Source organism: Canis aureus, chromosome 13 (genome assembly GCF_053574225.1).
Source record: "Canis aureus isolate CA01 chromosome 13, VMU_Caureus_v.1.0, whole genome shotgun sequence".
NCBI lineage: Eukaryota > Metazoa > Chordata > Mammalia > Carnivora > Canidae > Canis > Canis aureus.
The window spans coordinates 36,658,630-36,672,438 of record NC_135623.1 but is presented as its reverse complement, the minus strand read 5'-3'; the positions used below and the strand labels follow the sequence as shown (position 1 = coordinate 36,672,438).

Sequence of the window (13,809 nt, the reverse complement as noted above, 5' to 3'; positions counted from 1 at the left end):
AGCCTGTCATTCCTGGAACAGTGATTGGCTGAGAAGTGAGCATAAGGCCTAAGAAAGACTAATATGGTTTTGGGTGATAAAATCTCCTCCTTCCTCTTTTTATCCCTTCTGTGTTTGCTAAACTGGAAAAATGTGGCTCTGGGTCAATAGGAAATAGTTTTTCCTACCAAATGATGAAGGTTTGTTTGCATAAGAAAGCGAGTCTTTGGAGAGAGGTAGGAAAGAGGGATCAGAAGAAAGGCTTATGCCATTCTGGATCTAATTTGTGTTGACTCTTGAACTTTCAGAATGCCAAGTCCCTGAATATGTCCTTTGAGCTTTTTTTTTTTTCTTTGAGCTATCTTGAATTGAGTTTGAAAACGTGAATTGCAGACAAAAGAGCCTAATACCATCATTTTCTCCATTTTCCAGATGAGTAAATTGAAGCTTAGGAAAGTTATATAACTTGACCTAGTTACTAAGTAAATCCAACTTGAACTCATGTACTAATACGCTAAATCCTGTATTCTTTCTCCTAAACTGTTATTCTTTAGCATCTACTGAAGAGGTCTGACAGAAGAGGTCTGACATCCAGAGAAAAAGTAATGTAAGAAATGGATCAAATATGGCTGGCTGAGAAAGATATTATACTGAAATACAAAGCTATAGCTAAATTGCTTTTGATCCAAATTTACAGAGGTCTTTGCATAAATTGAAGAGTCTAGTGTGTCAAATATAAAAAGTGAATCTGCTAAGTACCAAAAATAAAATTAGAATTTAAACCTTATATTATGCAAAGATAAGCACATTTTGTTTGAGTCTTTAATCATTTTAAGTGAGTTTTGTTAATCACAGGGAGTAGAAAATTCAGACACAAACTCCATCATAGTGTACAAGTCTACGATAATGTTCTGAAGGCTAGCAAAGATTTCCTGTTTCAAGTTAAAATTTTAGAACTTGCAGGACCTTAGAGCCTAACCTCATAATGGCAGGTTAGCCTGAACAACCAGAACCTATGATTGTTTTCCAAGCAAAGTAAAATTAATTTGTCACTAGATTTGCCATCTAGAGACAAATTAAAAGTTGACTCTTTGGGTTCCTATTGTACTTAGAAGTGTTCTTTGATTTTTCTCACCTATTTCTATTCTACTGCTGTCCTTTGACAAAATGTTGTTCTACAAAAAAGAATCTGAAGAGCATGAGGTCTGAAATGTGTCTATTTAAGAAAGCAGTAAAAGAAAAAACATTAAGTACAGGTGAAAAGCAAACTGGGAAACATGCCTGAATATGTACTATGATTAGTCTTTGGATTTTCTTTTTCTTTCTTTCTTTCTTTCTTTCTTTCTTTCTTTCTTTCTTTCTTTCTTTTCTTTCTTTCATTCTTTCTTTCTTTCTTTCTTTCTCTTTCTTCTTTTCTTTCTTTCTTCTTTCCTTCTTTCTTTTTAAATGTATTTATTTAGTTTAGAGAGATCTTGGGTATCTTTTTAAAGGAAACCTCAAGAATATAATATTTTATATTTTCTTTTTTTAAAAAATTTTTATTCATGAATACACAGAGAAAGAGGCAGAGACATAGGCAGAGGGAGCAGCAGGCTTCTTGTGGAGAGCCTGATGCTGAACTCGATCCCAGGACCTCGGGACCACTACCTGAGCCACAGGCAGACACTCAACCGCTGAGCCACCCAGGTGCCCCTACTCTTATATTTTCTTCCAAAGATTTCAAGGTTTTATTTCTTATATTTTAATCTGGGTTCGTTTATTTCTTTGTCTTTTTTCCCTTACTGAGAGGGAGAGAGAGGGCCCTGGAGCACAAGTTGTCCAATCAACCTGAAGAAACAATTATTCATTGATGAGACCATATAGCCAGTCGTCTGTAAAAATCCCTGGGGATGAACCTCTACATTGAGAGAGCTAGCGAGTGAGCAAGCACCTGTGCACGCAAGGCGGGAGGGGCAGAAGGAGAAGGAAATAGAAACTTAAGCAGAGTCTGCACTGAGCATGGAACCCAATGCTGGGCTCCCCGTGGGGCTTGATCTGACAACCCTGAGATCATGACCTGAGTTAAAACCAAGAGGCCATCACTTAACCCACTATACTACCCGAATACCGCCCCCCACCGCAGGATTTTATTTTTCTCTTTTGATAGGGCTATTTCATTTTTTTAAAAAGATGTAACAACTGAAACATAAAAATCACAGTAACATTTAATATAAGCGAGTAGCATAGTAATAAAATGGGTACTTGTGAAACTGCCACTGATATTAGGAACGAGAATTTGATTGCTTGTAGCAGACTGCATATAGCAGAGACATTCTCCATGCATCCTCCTCAGAGGTTACTCCTTTCCTGAAATCCTTCCATTCTAGTTTTAAAAAATAGTCTATTTTTTTTAATTTGAAGTTTCCCTAGCAATACATGGTTTGATATTTCTTGAGTTTGAATATTATAAGTTATAGGTAACCTCCTATGACTTGCTTATTTCATTTCCCATTACATTTCTACAATGTATTCACACGCTCCCAAGGAGCTACAGTTCGTTCACTTTTAGTCTGCCTAATAGAGCATCACGTGACTTCTCTAATTTGATTAGTTACTCACTTTTCGGAAATTTGAGGTTTTTCTCCATGTTTTTGCATATATGAATAATAATGTCTTAAATGTTCGTAATCTTTTACCTTGCATACATATATGAGAATTTTTCTAGGGTGTATATTTAAAAGAGAAATTGCTTGGTTTGGGAATATAGAATACTTAATATGAAGGCATCAGGGCACCAGTGGCTCAGTGGTTGACCATCTGCTTTTGGCTCAGGTGGTGATCCCGAGGTCCTGGGATCAAATCCTGCATCTGGTTTCCTGCAGGGAGCCTGCTTCTCCCTCTGCCTGTGTCTCTGTCTTTCATAAATAAATAAATAAAATCTTAAAAAAAAATATATGAAGGTGTCAAACCTGTTTCCAAAGTGATAAAATCAGTTTACATTTTTACCAGCAGTGTATGAATATCTGTTGATTCAAATCCTTACCAGTATTTCTCAATATCAGACCTGTATTTTTGTACACTAGTGGTTTTAAAAATTGCATCTCATTGTGGTCTTAATTTTCCTTTCTGTAATAACTGATAAAGTGTAGTGTCTTTTCTTATGTGTATTCAGGATTTGTGATTCCCATCCATAAAAAACATCTTTATGACTTTTCTTCATTTTTTTTTTTCTTCTCATGAGTTGTTTGTTTTTTTTTCTTATTTCTTACAGGTGTTTTTAAACAGATTCTGGCTTCTATTACCTAACTGATTCTGTGTGTTGAAAATACATTCTTTAAGTTTGTGACATTTCCTTTTTTTCCTAATGCTTTTAATATACTTTAAATTTTAATATGGTCAAATTAATCAACACTTTCCTTTATGGATTCATGCTTTTTGGGTATCTTTTTAAAGGAAACTTCAAGAATATATATATATTTTAAAAGATTTTATTCATGAGAGACACAGAGAAAGAGGCAGAGACACAGGCAGAGGGAGCAACAGGCTTCTTGTGGAGAGCCTGATGCTGAACTAGATCCCAGGACCTCAGGATCACTACCTGAGCCAAAGGCAGACACTCAACCGCTGTGCTACCCAGGTGCCCCTACTCATATTTTCTTCCAAAGATTTCAAAGTTTTATTTCTTATATTTTAATCTGGGTTCATTTTTTCTTTCTTTTTTCCCTTAGTGAGAGGGAGAGAGAGGGCCCTGGAGCACAAGTTGTCCTATCAACCCGGAGAAACAATTATTCATTGACGAGACCATATAGCCAGTCGTTTGTAAAAATCCCTAGGGATGAACCTGTACATTGAGAGCTGCCATAAGAATGGGCTATTTTTGGTGTAGATTGCTAATATATCCTTGGCATTTACATCAGAACCTAGCACACAGTAAACACATGTATTAGTGTGTGTATGCATGGTGTGTATGTGTCTGTGAGAGAGAGAGAGAAGAGACAGTAATTAAAACAATTTAGAAAATATAAAGTTAAAAAAAAAACCTTCCTTAAAATCATTGTCAATAATCAGATATTTACCTTTCTAGACTTTTATCTATATTTATATGTCTTTACATATTTAAATATGTATACATAATACATATACGTGCACACACAGAATTTTTTTTAACATAAACGGTATCTTATTTTTTATATAGCTCTCTTACTCTTTCTCCTTCCACTTAATGTGTGTGGGAGATCATTCCTGACCATATTTAGAAATCTATAGCATTCTATTTAATAGCTGCATAGCATTCTGTAGTATGAATGCCTCATAATGTAAAAATCATTCCATTAGTGGAAATTTTTGTTTTATAAGCAATGCTGCCCTGTATAATACTTGACCATGATTCTTGGTACACGTATATGTCTTTCTATAGGACAGGGTCCTAGAAAAGGTATGTTGGGTCAAAAGTATTTGTGTATTTAAAATTTTTGATGAATATTCCCAAATCATTATGAATACAAAACTTTATCTTATGAGTTAAGGTTAGTAAGAAATTTTGACATTGGTATGTCTGTTTACTTTTAAGAGGGTGTTTGACCTGATTCCAAATTCTGAGGTGAACTGAATTTTCTACTTTCCAATCAGTTGTTGAACATCTTACAGATACTGTTTATGTATGTTGGCTGAAAAACTGGCAAAGAGAAACACAGCTGGGTTTTTTGTTTTTTTTTTTCCATTTCTTTTTTCCCCCAATGGAGATTTCTAAGAGGGCGCTCCCAGGGCACTATATATATCTAAGCTCTGAGAGTGATTCCTCTATGAATTCAACTGGTTCATAGAGGAAGCCTTGTAGTGTCCATATCTGATATATTCCTAGCTTCATAGTAGTACATGAAAAGGGGTTTTTGTGTGACTAAAAATTAATACATATTCATTATAGAAAATATTTAAAAAACATATAAAGTTATTAAGAACATTGAAAATAGCTACAATTTTATGACCCAGAGATAACCAACATTAATATATTGATGTATTATCTTACTATATATACAGTTTTTAAACAAATTGGGATTAAACTCTACTACCATTTTATAATCTGTTTTCTCTCTCCACCTAAAAATATATTAATAACCTTCTGCTGCATCAATATAATGTCAGTTTAATATTTGATTTAGAGAAAGCGTAAGTATTTGAGACTTCCAGTGGACTCTGATAATTTACAAATGGATCTCTGGTGTGTCAAACTATGCTTTTTTTTTTTTTTTTTAAGATTTATTTATTCATGAGAGACACACAGAAGGAGAGGCAGAGACATAGGTAGAGGGAGAAGCAGGCTTCATGGGGGGAGCCCAATGTGGGACTCGATCCTGGATCCCACGATCACGCCCTGATCTGAAGGTCAATGCTCAACTGCTGAGCCACCCAGGCGTCCCAAACTCTATGCTTTTAATATCCAAGTAATAGTATTGAATTGCATTCAATTAAATACATATGACCCAAGGCAAAGAAATCCTATATGTATATATTTTATATATATGTATGTGTGTGTATGTATATGTGTATTATATATATACACACATTTTTAATAATATATATTACAAAAGTATACATAAAATTTAAAAAATATATAAATATATATAAAATCTGCCACTAATTAGAATGGTTAAATCTTATTGAGTACCTACTATATACTAAATGTTTTGCAAAGCACTTGACAAATACATTATTCCTAATTGTTACAACCAACTTTGGAATTATGCGTTATCAGCATTTTGCAAAGGAGAACTGAGATTCTAAGAGACTCAGCAATTTGGCTTAGCAAGGGCACATGGTTGGCAAACGGCGGGATTTGAGTTAGAATTTAGGTCTGCCTGCTTGTAAAACTGCTGCTTTTCTACCCATCATTGCTGTTGGTCATGCTTAAAATTTTCATGTATGATTTTTGTACTCAAAGTTGTTGCTTTATATTCACTTTCTTGGGCACATTCACTTATGACTAGGTTGAAAGCAATTTCTAAGGAAAATGGAGAAACATTAGTTTTTCTATACCTAAGAGTTTGAGCACATGCCTTCTCTTTCAGCTAATGGAAACCGAGGAGTCCTTTATAGGAAAGTTGCAGAGAACTTCTGTGACAACTGAGGCTGGAGCTCCATCTGTTGGCCATAGAGTTCCAGGCATTTAATATAAGATTATTATTATTCTAAAGGTTATCATCACTATTGCTTTCTCCAAAAAAAAGACAATGCTCTTAGCAAACTTGGACAAATATGAGAGGAAACTGGGAGCTAATAGTATTATCCCTGATTTTTAAAAAATATTTTGAGGTGAAATTCACATAACACAAAATTAACCATTTTAAAGCGAATAATTCACTGGCATTTTGTACATTCGTGATGTGCAACTACCCTTTCTATCTAGTCCCAGAACATTTACATCACTCATAAGCAAAACCCAGTACTCATTAAGCATTTTCCGCGTGTTACACCTTTCCTTATAACCCTTGGAAACTACCAACCAGAATTCTGTCTCCATGGATTTGTCTATTTTGGATATTTCATATACATGGAATCACAAACACATATTGTATGTTTGGCTTCTTTTGTGTTAGCATAATGTTTTGGAGGTTCATCACATTATTGTATCAGTACTTTATTCTTTTCTATGTATATACCACTTTTTTTAAAATCTTAAAATTTCTTTTTTTTTTTTAATTTTATCAGTTGATGGACATTTGGGCTGTTTCCACCTCTTGGCAATTGTGAATCATGCTGCTGCAAACACCAATGTCCATGTACTTGAGTACTTGCTTTTAATTCTTTTTTGAGAAAATACCTAGGATAGGTATTGCATTAGCAATAATGGATAATGGAGCTAAAGCTGTTGTTTAATGCAAAGTAAAACAAATTATTTCAATCTAAGAAAAGAAAATCACTGATGGATCTAAGGATGGACATTTTCTTATTTTTTTTTTCAGAGACCTGGCCCACCATAGTGATTAATTAAAAAGGATCAGAATCACCTGACGTGCTTGTTTTATTTATTTATTTATTTATTTATTTATTTATTTATTTATTTATTTATTTTAAATGTTATTTATTTATTCATGATAGAGAGAGAGAGAGAGAGAGGCAGAGACACAGGCAGAGGGAGAAGCAGGCTCCATGCCCGGAGCCTGATGCGGGACTCGATCCCAGGACTCCAGGGTCACGCCCTGGGCCAAAGGCAGGCGCTGAACCGCTGAGCCACCCAGGGATCCCCGACGTGCTTGTTTTAAAATGCAGCTTCTGCTCCATCGCCAGCCTTCATTCTGATGGAGCAGGTTTGGGTGTGGGAGGAATCTGTTGTTTTAAGATGCCTTCTGTGATCAAGTGTTTGGGTCCCTGGGACTACACCTTGAGAAGCACTGGTTCACCACTCACTAGCTGCATGGCTTGGGCAAATCAGTTGACCTCAGGAAACCTCAGGTAACTTATGTTTAGAATGAGGACAGTGTAACTTACCTTATAGATTTGTCTTGAAGGTTAAATTAGAAAGCACTGCTTTCTAAGCACTGCAAATTAGCAGTGCTTTCTAATTTAACCTTCAAGACAAATTGCGCAGTGCCAACGAAGGTCAAGTGCTTGATAAATATCGATATTCTCCTTTGTGCCTATCAGAAGAGCTGATTCTATTTCCCTGGGATTTGGGGAGACTTGTGTGATTTCACAACAAAACAGACCCTGAGTAAGAAAGGGAATCTGGATGGAGTGTTGATGTATGCAGTTGCTTAGTGTGTGGGCTTAGTAGTGTAATGGCAGCATTGTTATGTTTTCTCCTCTGTGGCTCTCTGCAGTGAATGAGAATTTAGAGTTTCATCCTTGGGAAGATGACTATCTTTTCTGCCTCAGGAGGCACTCCCCATCACTCTGAAGGTGATCTCAGAGGCTCTTCTGAGATGCATCATAGAAACTTTTAAAAAGTGCAAATGTTTTTTGTCTTTTGCATATCAAACTTGCAGATCTTGGTTTTTAAAAATGTAATGTTCACGTAAAGGGAATGCAAAACTGTATTCCAGATGTTAACTTTTAAATATTCCTTTGAATTCTTTCTGTATTAGGATATCTATGTGCCTTAAAAGAAATCATATTGTCACAGCTGAGCAAATAGGTCTGACTCCCAGTTTGAGAAAATTATAGTTGTAAATGATTCAGGGAAATGCTTATCTGTGACTGAACTGACTTGGTAAACACGCTTATTTCCAAAATAGAATTAACTTCAGAGTTTCATAAAAATAAATATCTGTGTGTGTGTGTGTGTGGTTGTCTGTGTATATTTGTATCTTAAAGATCAGTGCCTTTACAAGTGGCAAATGAAAAAAGCTAAACCATTAGTTTAGAAAGAAGAAAGTAAATACAAGAAGCTGTAAAAAACATAGAATAATTAAATGAAATTTGATATATTTTCTAGAAGGGCAGGGCAAGAGACACGTGGCTCCCTCCAGGGATGCAGCATTGGCCTATGTGTAAACACCTATGTTCCACCTTGAACATTAGCCACAATGTATTGCACATGTAGTTTATGCCAGTCACTATATTCTTCATCGTCTTCAGTCAGGACATTACCTAGTCAAGTAGGTAAGATTATCCTTAATTTACAGCTGAGGAGTGTGGCAGGATACAAAATCAATGCCCAGAAATCAGTAGCATTTCTATACACTAACAATGAAACTGAAGAAAGAGAAATCAAGGAGTCAATCCCATTTACAACTGCACCCAAAAGCATAAGATACCTAGGAATAAACTTAACCAAAGAGGTAAAGAATCTATACCCTAAAAACTACAGAACACTTCTGAAAGAAATTGAGGAAGACACAAAGAGATGGAAAAATATTCCATGCTCATGGATTGGAAGAATTAATATTGTGAAAATGTCAATGCTACCCAGGGAAATTTCCACATTTAATGCAATCCCTATCAAAATACTATGGACTTTCTTCAGAGAGTTGGAACAAATCATCCTAAGATTTGTGTGGAATCAGAGAAGACCCCGAATAGCCAGGGGAATATTAAAAAAGAAAGCCGTAGCTGGGGGCATCATCATGCCAGATTTCAGGTTGTACTACAAAGCTGTGGTCATCAAGACAGTGTGGTACTGGCACAAAAACAGACACATAGGGACCCATAGCCACATAGGTGGCTCAGTGGCTAAGCCTCTGTGTTTGGCTCAGGTCGTGATCCTGGGGTCCTGGGATTGAGTCGCACATTGGGCTTTCTGCGGGGAGCCTGCTTCTCCCTCTGCCTGTGTCTCTGCCTCTCTATGTCTCTCATGAATACATAATAAAATCTTAAAAAAAAAAAGACACATAGATCAATGGAACAGAATAGAGAATCCAGAAGTGGACCCTCAACTTTATGGTCAACTAATATTTGACAAAGCAGGAAAGACTATCCACTAGAAAAAAGACAGTCTCTTCAATAAATGGTGCTGGGAAAATTGCACGTGCAGAAGAATGAAACTAGACCATTCTCTTACACGATACACAAGATAAACTCAAAATGGATGAAAGATCTAAATGTGAGGCAAGAATCCATCAAAATCCTAGAGGATAACACAGGCAACACCCTTTTTTAACTTGGCCACAGCAACTTCTTCCAAGATACATCCATGAAGGCAAGAGAAACAAAAGCAAAAATGAATTATTGGGACTTCATCAAGATAAAAAGCTTCTGCACAGCAAAAGAAACAGTCAACAAAACTAAAAGACAACCTACAGAATGGGAGAAGATATTTGCAAATGACCTATCAGATAAAGGGCTAGTATCCAAGATCTGTAAAGAACTTCTTAAACTCAACAGCAAAGAAACAAACAATCCAATCATGAAATGGGCAGAAGACATGAACAGAAATTTCACCAAAGAAGGCATAGACATGGCCAACAAGCACATGAGAAAATGCTCCGCATCACTGGCCATCAGGGAAATACAAATCAAAACCACAATGAGATACCACCTCACACCAGTGAGAATGGGGAACATTAACAAGGCAGGAAACCACAAATGTTGGAGAGGATGTGGAGAAAAGGGAACCCTCTTACACTGTTGGTGGGAATGTGAACTGGTGCAGCCGCTCTGGAGAACTGTGTGAAGGTTCCTCAAAGAGTTAAAAATAGACCTGCCCTACGACCCAGCAATTGCACTGTTGGAAATTTACCCCAAAGATTCAGATGCAATGAAACGCCGGGACACCTGCACCCCGATGTTTATAGCAGCAATGTCCACAATAGCCAAACTGTGGAAGGAGCCTCAGAGTCCATCGAAAGATGAATGGATAAAGAAGATGTGGTCTATGTATACAATGGAATATTACTCAGCCATTAGAAACGACAAATACCCACCATTTGCTTCGACGTGGATGGAACTGGAGGGTATTATGCTGAGTGAAGTAAGTCAATCGGAGAAGGACAAACATTGTATGTTCTCATTCATTTGGGGAATACAAATAATAGTGAAAGGGAATAGAAGGGAAGGGAGAAGAAATGAGTGGGAAATATCAGAAAGGGAGATAGAACATAAAGACTCCTAACTCTGGGAAATGAACTAGGGGTGGTGGAAGGGGAGGTGGGCGGGGGGATAGGGTGACTGGGTGATGGGCACTGAGCAGGACACTTGGTGGGATGAGCACTGGGTGTTATGCTATATGTCGGCAAAATGAACTCCAATAAAAATTTTTTTAAAAAAAATCAGAGTAACAATTAAAAAAAATTACAGCTGAGGAGATTGGGGCTTAGAAAGATTTAACGTGCATGCCTAAATTCTACACGTGGAAGAGCTGACATTTTATCAGAGGCATTTTGACTCTTAACCAATGTGCTTTCTTTTTTCATCTTAGGGGGAAGGAAACAACTCACCTGTTTCCTTCTGGTTGAAAAAAGGATACCTCTTGTTTCCTCAGAAATAAACAAAATCCAGAATTTCAATATGTTAAAAGTCGACAAAACTTGGCTCCATTCAAACTAATACATCCGATTTAAGAAAGAGTTAAGGGGGAAACATGATGTTCTTTTCATTGCCATGAATGAGGACATTTGTAGTGGTTCCTTTGCTTTCCTGAGCCCAAAAAGAAAACTTTTATGAATGTGAAGATTGGATTTAGTCTTCTGAACTTCCATCTAACAGAGACAGAAGAAAAGATGAACCCTACCCTCAATGAAATTCCGTCCCTCCTCAAATGCAATTATGTTCAAACCTGTTTTGTTTGTATGTGTCTCATCAAATTGCTTGAAATTGAACAGAAAGCCCCCCAAATGCTGGACAAATTCATTTTTACAATCATTTTTAAAGTACAGTAGTATTTGACATAGCTCTAGAAGGAACTTCTGTGGCTCAGCACAAACCTGCTCTCTCTAGATATATGCAACATTATATAAATAAAAGATTTTTTTTAAGAAAATGACTACTTAATTAGAAATATATTCTTATTTCAGTGTACAGATCTGGATAGTAGGGTATCTTTTGCATTCTTAGAGTGAAGAATGGTAATAATACATTACACTAACTTTGAAGAAAAAAATCTATTTCTACAACCATAATTGCTGTCAAGTCTCTTATATTCTTTAAATGCTGCAGTTAAACTTTTCTCTTGCGCTAAAGCACTGGATTTTTTGGTTTTGACACTTTCTCAGTTTTTAAATTCAAATTTTCATCAAAGAAATCATTCTGATTTTCTGGTATTTGAAAAATTGCTTCTGTGTCTTAATTTGAATATTCATTGAAAATGCTGGCTAGAAGAAGGTTAACTTCAAAACGCTGAGGCTCCCTACTAGAAATCTCCCCATGTTTCAGTACCTAGTACATTATTTAATGTGTTTTGTTTCTAATGTTTTTAATTAATCTGTTTAATCTCTTAATTTATTCAACAGAAACAAGCCCAAATATACATCCCTAGTCCAAATGTCGTAATTTTGCCTACAACTATTCCTGACAAGTGGCTAAAGCCTTGCTGAAATTCCTTTGAAAAGACACCTGACCTTCTGGTGTGATAGTCTCAAGAATTTCTTGCTGGCCAAGGATCCAGCTGTTAGGCCTAAGCCAAAAAGATAGGGTCAAGTTCAATGGCTAAAAAAATACAACATCAGGAGAGATTAGCTCTCTTCAAGCTAGAAATGAGGATTAGGATTAGCTCTCTTCAAACTGGAGATGAAATCCAACTCCCACGGATTAGCTCTCTTCAAACTGGAGATGAAATCCAACTCCCACGGCTTTACTTCTGATTGATCTGTACTACCTTCAGCTATCCACCATGTTTGGAATATCCACAAACTGTATTTTGGGCATAATCTTCTAGAAGTGTCCTTGTAATAAATTACTTTCCCCAGGGCAAGTTTTGCCATTTCTTTTCTTCTACTGTGCAGCCTCTGATCCTCAATTGTGGTTATTAATGCTAGAGCAATCACTCATAAAATGTCAGCCTCTTATTTTTTCTTTTTTTTTTTTAATTTTTTATTTATTTATGATAGTAACAGAGAGAGAGAGAGAGAGAGGCAGAGACACAGGCAGAGGGAGAAGCAGGCTCCATGCACCGGGAGCCCGACATGGGATTCGATCCCGGGTCTCCAGGATCGCACCCTGGGCCAAAGGCAGGCACCAAACCGCTGCGCCACCCAGGGATCCCTATTTTTTCTAATATTTTATTTATTTGAGAGAGAGAAAGAAAGCATGAGCAGGGGCAGAGGCAGAGGCAGAAGCAGACTCCCCACTGAGCAGGGATCCCATCTCAGGACTCTATCCCAGGACCCTGAGTTCATGACCTGAAGGCAGATACTAAACTGACTAAGCCACCCGGGTGCCCTAAATGTCAGCTTCTTTTTTTTTTTTTTAATTTTATTTATTTATTCATGAGAATACACAGAGAGGAGAGAGAGAGAGGCAGAGACACAGGCAGAGGGAGAAGCAGGCTCCATGCAGGGAGCCTGATGTGGGACTCGATTCAGGGTCTCCAGGATCACACCCTGGGCTACAGGCGGCGCTAAACTGCTGAGCCACTGGGGGTTGCCCTCTAAATGTCAGCTTCTGAGACTCATTTCTCTGGGTCAGAAATTGGGGCATGTTTTGAAGAACTCAGAGCTATTTTATTATTTTATTAGTCCTCTCGAGTTAAGATTTACTATTCGCTAGTTTCAAGAAATAAATATGAAAAGGATTGATTTATGGGGGCTAAGCAATCTGTTTAATCTCTGTCATTTGCAAGTAAGAGGATCTCTCTTTTCTTTAGAAAAGTGTTCCCCAAAAGGTTCATTTGCATTATGAAGATTACATCTTGGGAAATCCAATCTGGCTCTTCCTTACACAAAACATGTGTAATGACATTTGTTAAATGTCAAAATAAAAATTATTGAGGGAACTTCTTCAAAAAAGTTCAAATGAGACCTCATTCTACAAATGCCCATTTAGGCCTGCTTTTGCGTGCTAAATTACTTATTCTGAAGTGATTGATCCGTTTCCTGTAAGGGAATATTTCTCTTTTACTTCCTGGTAGCAACAATTCTGGCCCCTTTATCAGCTGACTCATTCCTGCACTTCACCTTTCGTTCATTCATTTAAGAAATATTTATTGACCAACAGCTATGCCAGGTATTGTTCTATGTTTTCTTGTGAAAACAGTTGAATTAGGATAGAGGAAGTGCCAGCCTCAGGGAATTTACACACGTCTGTAAATGAATAAACTGATAGTTTTGTTTGGGCAAGGCACAGAGTAGGATGATAACAATGGACTGGGGCGAAGGTGGACCTATTTCAGATGGAGTGGTCATGAAAGGCCTCTCTGAAGAAATAAAATATAAGCTGAGGTCTAAAGGGTAAATAAACCCTGGAGCCATGTGAAAACACAAC

General features: G+C 37.0%; 1 long non-coding RNA gene across 1 annotated transcript in view; it reads left to right on the top strand.

Annotated features, from left to right (window-relative positions):
- Nucleotides 1-6,979, top strand: part of LOC144282281 (uncharacterized) — a 63,902-nt gene extending 56,923 nt beyond the window's left edge. The window contains exons 4-5 of the long non-coding RNA XR_013350671.1: nucleotides 534-586; nucleotides 6,918-6,979. This is a non-coding gene — a long non-coding RNA (uncharacterized LOC144282281). The remainder of the gene's footprint in view (nucleotides 1-533; nucleotides 587-6,917) is intronic.
- Nucleotides 6,980-13,809: the final 6,830 nt, after the last annotated feature.